Genomic DNA, 13,272 nt, shown 5'->3' on the forward strand with positions numbered 1-13,272 from the left:
AGTGGTCTCTCGTAAAGTCCAATACAATATTTCAGCATGTAGATCGCAATGCATGATCCCTACCATATGAGCAACAAACACTGCATCCACAAGGGCGTACACGATTGAGGAAATATGGTTTAGAAACCCCTATAATCTAGCCATGTCATTAGCTTCAATCTTTGGATCCTCCCTTGGGTTTCTCATCACTCCTCCTTGCTTTAGCTTGAGATGTGCACGCCTATATGTACCTTTGCAAAAAGGTAATTGCATCATCATTTTCCCTAGGGTACCGCCATTGAAATATGGAAAGATAGTTACCTATGGAATCTCACCTGTCTTACCTATGCAATGAACAAGACAAGGGTGCAATCTTTGCATCCCTTGTTCAATGTCAAAAGCCTCAAACTGTTTTCATATGGACCTTGCTGATGAGTATTTCTTTGCGTCATATGTTAGATGACTAGGAAAGTAAGAAACACCAGCAAACTAGACCTTGTGACAAGCTCCATATGCACCCTTCCCAATCTCTTCTTGCCAGACTATAGCATCGTATGGCACTACAATGATCACCATACACTCATTGTTTCTTGTCATCCATTGCAAGTGTTCAAACCCTCTTGTATCACCTGATGATGCTCCTACAACACCTGTCTCTCTCTTGCCACCTCTCATCTAAGGCTTTGCGCTGAAGTTTGCTCAGTGACAACTGCGAGTCAATGTCCTTTGTTCTCTTTCTCCTATGCTTCTCCTCTACCCATTGAGCATCCCATAAAGATATTCTTTCCATATCTTCAGTTGGTGGTTGTAGTCCTAGGTCAATGACACACTTAGTGACATTTCCAATGACATTGAGACACATGTTTAACCACTTCCGGGCACCATAATCTTACCTCTATCAGATTTCCTTTTCCCTCTCCTTGAAGTCGCATCTTTGCTGCACTTAGTATTGCATGAGTGAAGTCATCAAGTGATGCGGCATTCTGAATGATGCTCTTGATAGCAGTCAGCAACATGCAACTAATCTCATTGACTAGCTCCAACCTAAGAGCTCTCATCACATGCCTCTCTCATCTCTCCCATAAGTGACATCGCCCATTCTGCATACAAGACCAATTGACAATGAGAAAGAGAGCATGCTTCTTGATAACAAGATTGTTGTAGGTGAGAAAACAAGGATTTCAAAACACGAGCATAGTAAACACGTACACATACATGATACACTATATAAAAATTAAAACATGTACATAGTACAAAGCATGCGGAGAGAGAAAGTTCGTTGGTCACATCATTCTTTAAAGAAGAAAACTTAAGTGAGTTCATTTTGGATGCACATGAGCATCAAGCACAAATTGCTCATGTAAATGTAGATTGTAGATGGAATGTGCATTGTTTGATGTCACTACAATGCATGCACGAGAATGAGAATGCAAGGAGAGATGACACAAATGCTGAACAAATGACAAAGTACTGAGCTCTCACATAGAGAAGAACCTAGTGTAATGACACATATTGTCGAATAAATGACCAAGTGTCGAAATCCTACATAACTTAAATAAACCCTACATAACTCCCCACTGCCCAGAAATGACACACACGACCAACTAAACGACCAAGTGCTGAGTCCACTTCTACCCAGTAGTGCACACTTCTAAGAATGACACACAATTGAATAAATGACTAAGTTCCAAACTATACCTAGATATTGGTGGGAAAGGAAGGTGTTATGTCTCAATGCCACACAATGTGGAAAAGACAACCAAGTGCCGAGGAGAGTAACATACCTATGCAAATGACCCATCTTGTTGAATGAATGACAAAGGGCCGACAGCTAGGTACCATATATATGGCCTACTATTTCACTAGTTATAGTATTTTTGAACGACCTGATATGTCAAAAGTATGACATCCAGTCGAACATTTTTACATTAACTACCTTAACTAGTGAGATGACTCATTATGTCAAATTAATGACATAGAGCCGAATCAAAACTATGAAATTAATATTCAAAATAACATAATGATAAATCCTAAAGGTTTAAAATTTACCTGAAGACTAAAGGCTGAACAATGAATAGTGAAGGGAGATATTTGAATGTGAGGGAGCCTGCTGTGGGCCCACCATATATAGAATATATAGGACGCTGGGCTTTTTGATTATCCTGACAGGCTTTTTAGTTTTTCCATCACCGAGCCCCGCGGGAAAAGCATATTTCTCGATGGGCCTGGTGGGAAAAGCATATTTTCGGGTGGGCCTCGATGAGATTTTTCCAAATCCCAACGGGGTTTTGCCAGGTTATCAGGTTACCCTAAACCGGCTTGTTACCGAGCTCTTAATAACGTAATGATGTGAAGTTATTATTAACACACGTTATTAATGTAAAAAAGGCCAGTGATTACGTAACTACTTGAAACCTATTGAACATAGTTGGCCAGTAATATCCTGCATGTAAGATCTTGATGGTGGTGTAGTCTGCCACATAGTGTCCACCACAAAATCCATGGTATTGCTTCAATACTTTGGTCACTTCATAGGCATTAATAGCTCTCAACACTCCATCCAAGCCTTGGCGGTACAACACTCCATCAAATAAGGTGTAGCACCTACTATCTTTGCAGATCTTCTTCCTCTTGTGGGGGTTAAAGGTCACTGTGCCTTTACCTCGGTTATGTACAATACTCAAACACATATATAAATGAATGAAAAAGAAGTTCTGCACCTACCAAAACTTGTGTGGCTCTCTATTTCTCTCTCTCCCTCTTCCGTTGTTGCTTTTGTTGAGAGCACTCTCAACTAATATCAGAGCCTAAGTGATCTAGCTGAGCATGCGTGAATGCTTGGAAGCTCAGCAACTCTGTGGGAGGAAGGAGAAGCTTTGTGGGAAGCTTTGTGCGTGATTTTATTTGCATCCGAGTGTGTAGAACCTTCGAAAAAGTCACTTTGGTTTTGGAAGTAGTTTTGAGAGCCTATCTGTTCTGATGGACTCAAGAGGTTCTAAAACTTCTATGTTGCTCATCATTCGCACTTCGATGGAGTTTACAAATAGTTCTGTTTCCAAAAACGTTTTTTAGTCCGTGTGTTGGACCTAGTGATTGAGACTACGGTTTCCAAAACCGTCTGTCCCATTGCATTCCAGAGGCCTAAAAACCCCTACCTGTCAGTTCTTGTGCGATTCAGTGGAGTATTTTCAGAGTTATAGATCTCTATGTATTGGATTTCATCTCTCTGTTATGCATTTTTCATTCTAAGGTTTTAAAACCTTAGATTTTTGCCACATGGTAGTGGATAAGTGTTGACTCCCATTTCTCACTCATCAGTTGGGATTTTGGAGTTCCAACAGAAGAGAGATATTTGCAGATTTTATTGCTGAGTTTGATTATGCAATGGTGCCCATGTTTTGAGGCATCTTAGGTTCTATTTTCAGTTGCCTACACGGTCATTAGGCAGGACTGAATACTATGTGACATTCATTGATGATGCAACTAGGAGAATGTGAGCTTATTCTATGGCTCAAAAGAGTGATGTGTTCTAGGTATTTCAGAAATGGTTGGCCTTAGTTGAGAATCAATCAGGTAGAATGCTTAAATGCCTATGAACTGACAATGGTGGAGAGTATCTCTCTCATGACTTTCAGCATTTCTGTGATACACATGGGATTAAGAGGGAGCTCCATCCCCTCGTACTCTAGAGCAAAATCTAGTTGCAGAAAAGATGAACCGTATCATTCGAGAAAGGTTGCAATGCATGCGTTCCAATGCAATTCTTTTTGGTGGTTTTTGGGCTGAGGCAATGAAGACTGCAGTGCATGTGATCAATAGATCACCTAGTAAGAGTTTGGATGGTGGTATTCCTGAAGAGGCATGGAGTGGCAAGAAGCCCTCTTACTCTCATTTGCGTATATTTGGGTGTGAGGCATATGCACATGTGCCAAAAGAGCTTCGAAAGAAGCTAGATCCTAAGTAAATGCATCTTTTTGGGTTATGGTGAAAGTGGAGAGATGGGCTATCGTCTCTGTATTCCAAAAGCAAAGAAGATCATATGCAGCAATGATGTAGTCTTTAATGAGAAGAAGATGCATAGGGCACCCATGAGGGATGTGGAAATGAGGACAATCACTTTCCAAGTTGTGAATCCACCTGCATATGTTGATAGACAGAAAGTTGTCCATGCACCAAATGTGCAAGAAATGGTACCACCAAGTACTGCCATAGGTATACAATCAAGGGTAGATGATGGATCATCTATTGGTAGAAATGATGAGCCAAATGTGGCTGATATATGTAGGTGGGACAGAAAGCTGAAATGCCCTTGAGAAGATCATCTAGAGTGTCTAGACCGCCTGATAGTTTTGTTCCAGGGGTAGACTCTATGATGCTTACTGTTTGCGAGGAGCCTTCTTACTACAAAGAGGCTATGATGCACGAGGATCAATGGAAGTGGGAGTGTGCTATGTAATCAAACATGAGTTCACTTATGAAGAATAAGACTTGGGACTTGGTTTCTTTGCCACATGGAAAGAAAGCATTGCCATGTAAATGGGTCTACAAGATGGTCACAGGTGATGATGTGCCTAGGTACAAGGCCCCTTTGGTCGCTAAAGGGTTCAAGCAAGAGAAGGGTGTGGACTTTGATGAGATATTCTCTCCAGTTGTGAAGATGACCACACTTAGATGCATGCTTGGACTAGTGGCAGCAGAAGATATAGAGCTTATGCAAATGGATGTCAAGACAACTTTCTTGCATGGGGATCTGCATGAGGAAATTTACATGGTGCAGCCGAAAGGCTTTGAAGAAAAGGGCAAAGAGCATTTAGTTTGTAGGCTGAAGAAGAGTCTCTATGGTCTTAAGCAAGCGCCTAGAGAATGGTATCAGAATTTTGATGCCTTCATTCGTCCCAGGGTTTTAGAAGGAGTGAAATTGATCACTTCCTCTACACTAAAAGGGCTAAAGATAATAGCCTAATAATTTTGGCACTATATGTGGATGATATGCTAGTAAGAATACTTATGAGCTAGATGCATTAAAGGCCAAGTTGCATGAGGCCTTTGATATGAAGGATTTGGGACTTGCAAGTCATATTCTTGGTATGCGCATCACGCATGATCGAAGTAGGAATCTCCTTTAGCTTTCACAGAAGGAGTATGTTACAAAAGTATTGTAGTGTTTCAATATGGAGGGGGGGAAGGCAGTGAGTACTCCATTGCCTCCATATGTGAAACTGAGTCATACAGATAGTCCCAAATCAGATGAGGAGAGGGCCATGATGGCCAAGGTTCCTTTTGCATCAGCGATTGGGAGTCTTATGTATGCTATGATAGCTACTAGAGCAGACATTGCATTTGGAGTGGGAGTTGTTAGCCGATATATGGCTAATCTAGGAAAGAGGCATTGGGAGGCAGTTAAGTACATCATGAGGTACATGAAGGGTACTAAGGAGATGTGCATCTACTTTGGTAGAGGAGACATGCGTGTACTTGGGTACATAGATTCAGACTATGCAGGGCATGTGGATAGTAGGAGATCCACTTCTGGTTATGTGTTCACCTTTGCAGGTGGTGCAGTGTCATGGATGTCTCACGCACAGAAGTGCGTTGCTTTGTCTACCACAGAGGCTAAGTATGTTGTAGCCACAGAGGGTTGCAAGGAGGCTATATGGCTTGATTGGCTAGTGGGAGATTTGGGGATTCATATAGGTGTACCGACATTGAATAGTGATTCCATGAGTGCTATTCAGCTAGCACAAAATCCGATCTTTCATGCAAAGACCAAACACATTGAGGTCAGGTACCATTTCATTAGGGAGGTACTTGAGGACAAGTGCATAGAGCTTGTCAAGGTTCATACAAATGATAACCCTACAGATATGCTAACAAAGAGTCTACCTAGTCAGCGGTTTGAGGATTGTCATGTATTGATGGGCATTGGATAGTATGCTCCCTAGTTGTTGTCCCTTAAAGGCACATTGTCCTTTAAGTGGGAGGTTGTGGGGGTTAAAGGTCACTGTGCCTTTACCCCGGTTATGTATAATACTCAAACACATATATAAATGAATGAAAAAGAAGATTAGGTTGTTTTGCACCCACCAAAACTTGTGTGGCTCTCTATTTCTCTCGCTCCCTCTTCCGTGCTTACTTCCATTGAGAGCACTCGCACCTCTCATAACTGGTAAGTTGTCAAGTGGAAAAGAAAAGGTAGCCAGAAACCTGTAGATGCCTCCATACCATGGATCATTTATTTCTATGGCTGCTACAAGGTTCATATCAAGACATTCTTCCAAATCAATTAAGGAATTATTCAAATTGGAACAACCTCCTTTTACAATTTTGAAAGAAAAGTCATATTCTTGACTTTTCTTCTTGAAGGATTGCAAACCACTTAGCCAACTAGCCTAGGGGATTTAATGACTCCAAAACCCTCTTTGCAAGGCCATTTCTTGAAATCATGTGACAAAGGCTCTACCTACCACATAATATACCAGAGATAGAGCATGCTTGTCGACCTCGGTGTAGCATTGCTATGTTTCAAGCATCTGCCGTGAAGTAAACTGGATGGGATACATGAACCAGTCCTCTGCTTGCTAGAGAAGAATCCCTACCAAGGTGTGCTCTCCAAATCTCGGGTTGATATACAAGGTCCTAGACCAATCCGGGTTTGTAGGATGGGTTTTCAAGCCTGTGCACCCTTGATTTGCACAAACCCATGATCACAATTCTCACTCCAAGAGAAATCAACACTATCTTTCACTAGCATAGTCATGGGTCTATCAAAGCGATGTACTCTCAGTGTACTGATCAATGAAGCACCAATAATACTTGCTGAATTCACAAAGGAATGCACCTGATGCTTTTTAGTTGGCAGAGTGAGCTTAAGAATTGCATCAATATTGTTTGGATCAAGCCTAACACCATGTTGAGATATGGTGGCATGAGCACATAGATTAAAGGCTAAGGTATGGTATAGGAAAGAATTAAAGTAGACACCCTAGGATGTGGACCACATGATGTGGAGATGTGGATCAAGGATATCCATAAAGAGAAATGTGGATGAGAGGATCTCACATGTGTTGACTATTCTAAGGGCACTCTCTATATAAGAGGCCTATTATACATAGCACATTGGAATAGATTGAGTCTTTCGTACTTGGTTTAATCCCCCGTGATCTTTATGCTCATTAAGTGATAGATTAGGCTAGTACGATTCGCACTTTGACATGGTATCAGAGCTCCCTTGCCTTCTGCTAGGGCATTGTGATCCTTGAGAGAGATAGAGAGATCGAGAGATTGTGAGCTTGAGTGTTCTCTTCCGTTGAGAGAACTTCATTCATTTCATGTGTGAGACTTTAGTTCACTTCCGTTGAGTGATAGAATTTTCGTCCATTCTAGTGATTCAAGAGAAAGATAGGGACTAGGGAGTGTTGGAAGTTCTTTCTCTTTCGAGTTTTAAGAGAGAGATATCTTGGCCCAGAAGGCAAGCAACCTAGCTACATAGAGAAAGCAACAACTCTCACGGGCAAGCCACTGAAGAGCTCCCACGACCAGCACGCTCCATCAATGGCTCTAAAGGTAAGATGCCCACAGCGGCAGCTCCTACAAGCTTGCCCTCTAGCCACAGTGGACTGCAGCATCTCTACCGATCCACGCCAAAGCTAATCTAGCCGATGGAATCTACTACAGGCACGGGTGAGTCCATCTACAGGCATCTATGGAGAAGGGGTACCCCTGCTCTCCAAAGGCTCTGCCTTGGGCACCTCAAATGCAGGACTGCCTACACCTTGACGGCCGTCCATTGCCTCCATATGACACAACCGCTCAGCTTCGCGACCTAACTCTACAATGCAGGCTCTCCAAATTTGGTGCACTCATCTACAACTCTGCAACAACTCCAATGCCATCGACCTCTCCAAGCTTCACCTATATGGCTAATGACCGGCTGTTCCAACGCTCACAGCCATGGACTGGCGACTCAAAGCCAATGGGCTCCCGTCTCCACGGCTGACTCTAGCAATGCAAACACAAAGCTTCTACACAACCACTGCGACCTCCTCTGTCTGCAACACAACAACCAACAGCCTTCTCCAAACGACATTGCCTTGCAAGCAGGTCCAAGCCTTAGCAGGCGAATCCTTCTACACTCCAACGTCTCCATCGACGACAAGCCTCCACAGCAAAGAGCTCCTCCACCATAGCACGTTGCATATTTAGCTCGCCAGCGCTCACGTCCACCAACTGTGCGTCTTTGTGTCCTTCGCAATCGATATATGCATGCCTCCGCTTCTCGTAACACACCTCCATGAACTTCCTCTCGCGCCCTCTGCTCTCCCTACAGCTACTCAGGTTACCGATTGTGGGACCACATTCACCACCACAATGGCACAGGTAGCACCCCCGCAACACCTCCTCTACAGCCTCATCTACTCCCCACTGCGTCGCAGAGAAGCTACTCATCTGCTCCTCATATTCTCCGCTTTGCCGTCGTCAAAGCTTCCCGCATTGCAGAGAAGCTTCAAAGCCTTCTTCTCCAAGGTCTCACCAAAAAATGACACGTGGCAAATAAGCCACAGTTACCTTGGTTAGGTTCAGCTAACCTTGATTAGTCAAGCTGTGGTCAATGGTCTCAATAGCTTGCCACATGGCATGTAGACCCAAGTCTCAACCCACACTAGACCATGGTTAGGTTTAGGTTCACGATTGATTAACTGCCACATAAGCATGCACAGTCAGTAGTGCCACCCAAGCACATAGCTCTTGCCAAGCACAGTTTGTAAGCATCATGTGAACCCCTGTGCCACATCACTATCAAAGCCGTCTTCTTCATAAAACTTCGACAAGCCATAACTTCCAATCTAGGAAGAATCTTCACATGCTCCAAAAACTGTCAAGTCAAAATCATTGTTAGCAATTAGACACTGCCAATATTGAAAGAAATCAATTGGTAAGACCTTTGCAACAAATGACAAATCAACACATGAATGCAAAAAGCATGCCAGAAGCACAAGTGCATGAGATGACCATAGCACAGAACATGGCATTCATGCATAAAGCATTAAAGGCACATGGAAGAACAAAGCATCATGCATCAAGCTACATTAGGCAAAGAAGCTAACGCCATCGACATCAAGTATTGAGAAGCAAAAATCTTACCACCTTCAGGCCATATGTTTGTAAATCAAACCTGACCACTTGAGAGTACCCATGTAAGCAACCAGGGGAGGATTTGATCTTATAAAGCCACACTTGACCACCTTAAGTAGCAGTGTATGCACTAAGGGGAGGCGAAGGATTTGTAAACTCACATCTGACCACCTTGCAATAGCCAAAGGATCATGGCACCAAGGGGAGGTGTTGAGATATGGTGTCATGAGCACATAGATTAAAGGATAAGGTATGGTAGAGGAAAGAATTAAAGTAGCCACCCTAGGATGTGGAATACATGATGTGGAGATGTGGATCAAGGATATTTACAAGGAGAAATGTGGATGAGAGGATCCCACATGTGTTAAGAGCACTCTCTATATAAGAGGCCTATCATGTATTGTTGACATAGCACATTGGAATAGATTGAGTGTTTCATACTTCCTGTCTCTCTCCCCATGGCTTTCTGTACTTGGTTTGATCCTCCGTGATCTTTAAGCTCATTAAGTGATAGATTAGGCTAGTATGATCTGCACTTTGACACACCATCTGCTGAAACAATATGCCCAAGCAATCTCCCTTGAGTGGCCTCAATAGTGCATTTTTCGGGATTGAGGCTACCATTGGCTTAATAAATTCTTTGGAAAGCCATGTGAACCTTCATGATGTGCTCTTTTCGTGTGGAGAATATGCAAAAATCATCCAAAAAAATCCCTAAATAAAGGGCAAACACCATCTACATGAACCGTTGGAATGTAGCTAGAGTTTTGGTGAGGCCAAGGTTTCACTTTGCAATTTCCAATCACCAGTTACTTGGCGGTGACAGGCAAGTTGAGAATCCCCTCATACTTCAAGTTAGGTGACTTGATGATCTTTTGCTTTCTACAAACCAAAATTAAGAGCTGAATATTATGCTTGATTGCAAGTGTCCACTACCATAAGGCTACTATATCGAAATTCCACCCCTTCGGTTGAGACTAAGGCCACACTAGTGCCTACTGCTTTGGTTAAGGACTTGAAAGCACTGTCAAAATGCATTACCCATGCTAACATTATATGAGAACCAAAATGTGTACATCCCAAGTCTCCTAATAATCCAAGATTGGAAGAATGAGAGGGTGGGGAGAAGCCAAGACTTTAGCCAAGTGCTGAGGACCAAACAACCTTACTATGCTTTGCTAGAAGTCCACCTTGTGGCCAAACAATATTACAATGTGCAATTTGTGATGTGGAACAAAAGGTTGGTTTGCTATAATAGGATTTTGAGGCCAGATTATGTTAACCATACAGATGCATATTGTTACAGTAGTATTCAAAGAACCTAGCTTCTAGGCATAATCATAATAATAGCTCCTAGGTTGTTCTGGTATCTTGCCCTTTTTCTTAAAGAATTTCTTCTTCTTGACCTTCAAGTGCATTGAGTTAGGTGAGCATGAAGAATCAGGCATCTTGAATAACTAAGCCAGCATATACAAGATCTTTTAAGAAAGCCTTACACGCCACTAATCTTTATTCCCTTGAGAAGCTTTTCCAAATGGAATTTATAGTAATCACACAAGATGAGCTTACTGACTGGGACCAAGCAGCAGCAGATCCTTAGGATGAATCCCAAATCTTTGGGTAGCTCCCACCTGTCAATGAACCTTACTTCTTGTACTACCTCAAATGCAGCTAAGAGCTTGATGTCTCTACAGCTTGGAGAGCTAAAATCAAAGTTGTTCTAGTGGATATATAATACCTTGATCTCCATTATGTCCCATGATAGGAGCTCCCATCCATCATCAAAATCCATGGACCAAGACCCTATTGTGGACCTAGCACTGGCATGGGGCTTCCAATTTGTGAATTTCCTATAGTACAATATTTTAAATATTAAAAGTCACTAGATGAGGACAATGGAGAGGGCTTCTTTCCATGAGGAGGTAGCAATGCTAACTGTTGAGGCTCAACTGGTGGCAATGAAAGTGGATTGGAGTCCTTTGGTGAATGAGGATATTATTAGGGGGAGGAGAGTGTGGCTCATTGATGGGAGAGGGATAATGAGGTTGCCTTGGGGTGCTCCATAGAGGATCTACTCCTCGTTAAAATTTTACTCGATCTAGATGGAGGGGGCTTGGTTGCAAAAGAGAACTTTAGAATATGCACCGCCTATCCACTCTTGCAAACAATTGAAGCTATGCATCAATTTTTAAAAAAAACCACAATCTAATTGATGTGGTGACTTGGTCTATGCATACAAAGAGGGCCTTTATGACATTGCTTCAAGGGATATATTATATTTTCTTCTTCAGCCCGATTATTTTGATAAGAAGGGCTACATAGCTTCATAGATGGCTTTGCGATAAGGTGCCCCTATGACTAAGAGAATGTCTTTAACTCAAAAAACTTGTCACAATGGGAATTGCTTAGCACTAGCATAGATTTGGAAGTACCCATCCGTATAGGAGGAATTCTAAATACTTCAGCATAGAGCCATTTACCAAGACAAACGTACTTATTTTTTATGGTGAGGTTGTGTATGTTTGCATCATACACCTCTAGAAATTCTTTTGCAACCTTAGCAACCCAAGCTTCTTGCCATGGTAAGTTTGTGAATGCACATAGGTATTTCCTTTTTAGTATCTTCTTTGTGGTCTTCGGCTACTCGATGAGGTGAGGAGCCTACATCTTCAATGTGATTTTGCAATGTTGGTTGGTTCTCTCTTCACATTGAGGAGGAGGAGGTGACAAAGCCATGGTGAGTATCCAGATATAAACAATGGAAATATGCAGGAAAGATGGGGAAACAAGATGCTTTAGACGAAGACAGGGGTGCAAAGAGGTTGAACTTGGAAGTACCTTTTGGTGGAAAGATGAAGACGAGGGTGAAAAGAGGTTGAATGTCTTGAATTTGGAAGTTCCTTTTGGAACAACATGCAACCAACCACTAGTAGGGATATACTATTGGAATTATTGATGTGCATGACACATACATGACACATCAGGTAAGTACTCTCTGACAAAACATGTGTGCCTCAGGATCTATGGAGCACTCTAAGGTGGATGGAACCTATGTGGAAACATGATGAAGAGAGTGCTCATGACATGTATCTCAAGTCAATTAGGTTCCAAGATAGATTAGCTTGGACTCATAAAAAGAATCTTGAGATAGTGCAAAGTGCTTGATTGATATTCCTTCAAATGAACCTCCCTTTTATAGGTGAGGGTACTTACATCCATTTGCTTACTCACATGTGGGATATCTCCTCCATGCCATGTGGCAGCTTATCCTTTGCTCATACCTTTACTCTACATGTGCTCATGGCACCATATCTCTCAACACCTCCCCTTGGTGCCATAATCCTTTGGCTACTGCAAGGTGGTCAGATGTGAGTTACATTCCATCACCTCCCCTTAGTGCATGCATGCTACTTAAGGTGGTCAAGTGTGGATTTTACATGTCAATACCTCCCCTGGGTGCTTTCATAGCTACTCTCAGGTGGTCAGGCTTGATTACAAAACATAGGCAAGGTTGGCAAGGATTTTACTTTTCAATGCTTCATGTCGATGTCGCTGTCTTCTTCTCTTAACGTAGCTTGATGCATGATGCTTTGTTCTTCCATGTGCCTTGATGCTTTATGTGTGGATGCCATGCTTTCTGCTATGGTCATCTCATGCACTTGTGCTTTCGGCTTGCTTTTTACATCGATGTTTGCATTCATGCTTTGCTTTTCCATTTGTTGCAAAGGTCTTACCAATTGATTTCTTTCAATATTGGCAGTGTCTAATTGCATACAATGATTCTGACTTGACAGGCGCGTAGAGCTCGAAAAGACGTTCACTTTTCCTTTTTGGAGCATGTCCAAATTCTTCCTGGATTGCAAGTTATGGCTTGTTGAATCTTTTGTGAAGAAGAGGGGGGGCCTTGATGATGTGGCACAGGGATTCACATGCTGAATTCCATACTGTGCTTAGCAGGGGCTCTGTGCTTAGGTGGCACTGTGCCATGTGGCATCCTTTAGACCCACTTGGTTAACCCAAGGTTTACACAAATCTTACCATGGTTTAATTTAACCACACCAAACCTTATCTGCCACGTGGCATAGACTAGAGCACTGACCAAACCAATTAACCCATGGTTGCTTGGAGCTAACCCAGGTCAAAACTTATCTGCCACGTGTC

Source organism: Dipteris shenzhenensis, chromosome 6 (genome assembly GCF_047967505.1).
Source record: "Dipteris shenzhenensis isolate YYH24624 ecotype China chromosome 6, Dip_SZ_1.0, whole genome shotgun sequence".
NCBI classification, from domain to species: Eukaryota; Viridiplantae; Streptophyta; class Polypodiopsida; order Gleicheniales; family Dipteridaceae; genus Dipteris; species Dipteris shenzhenensis.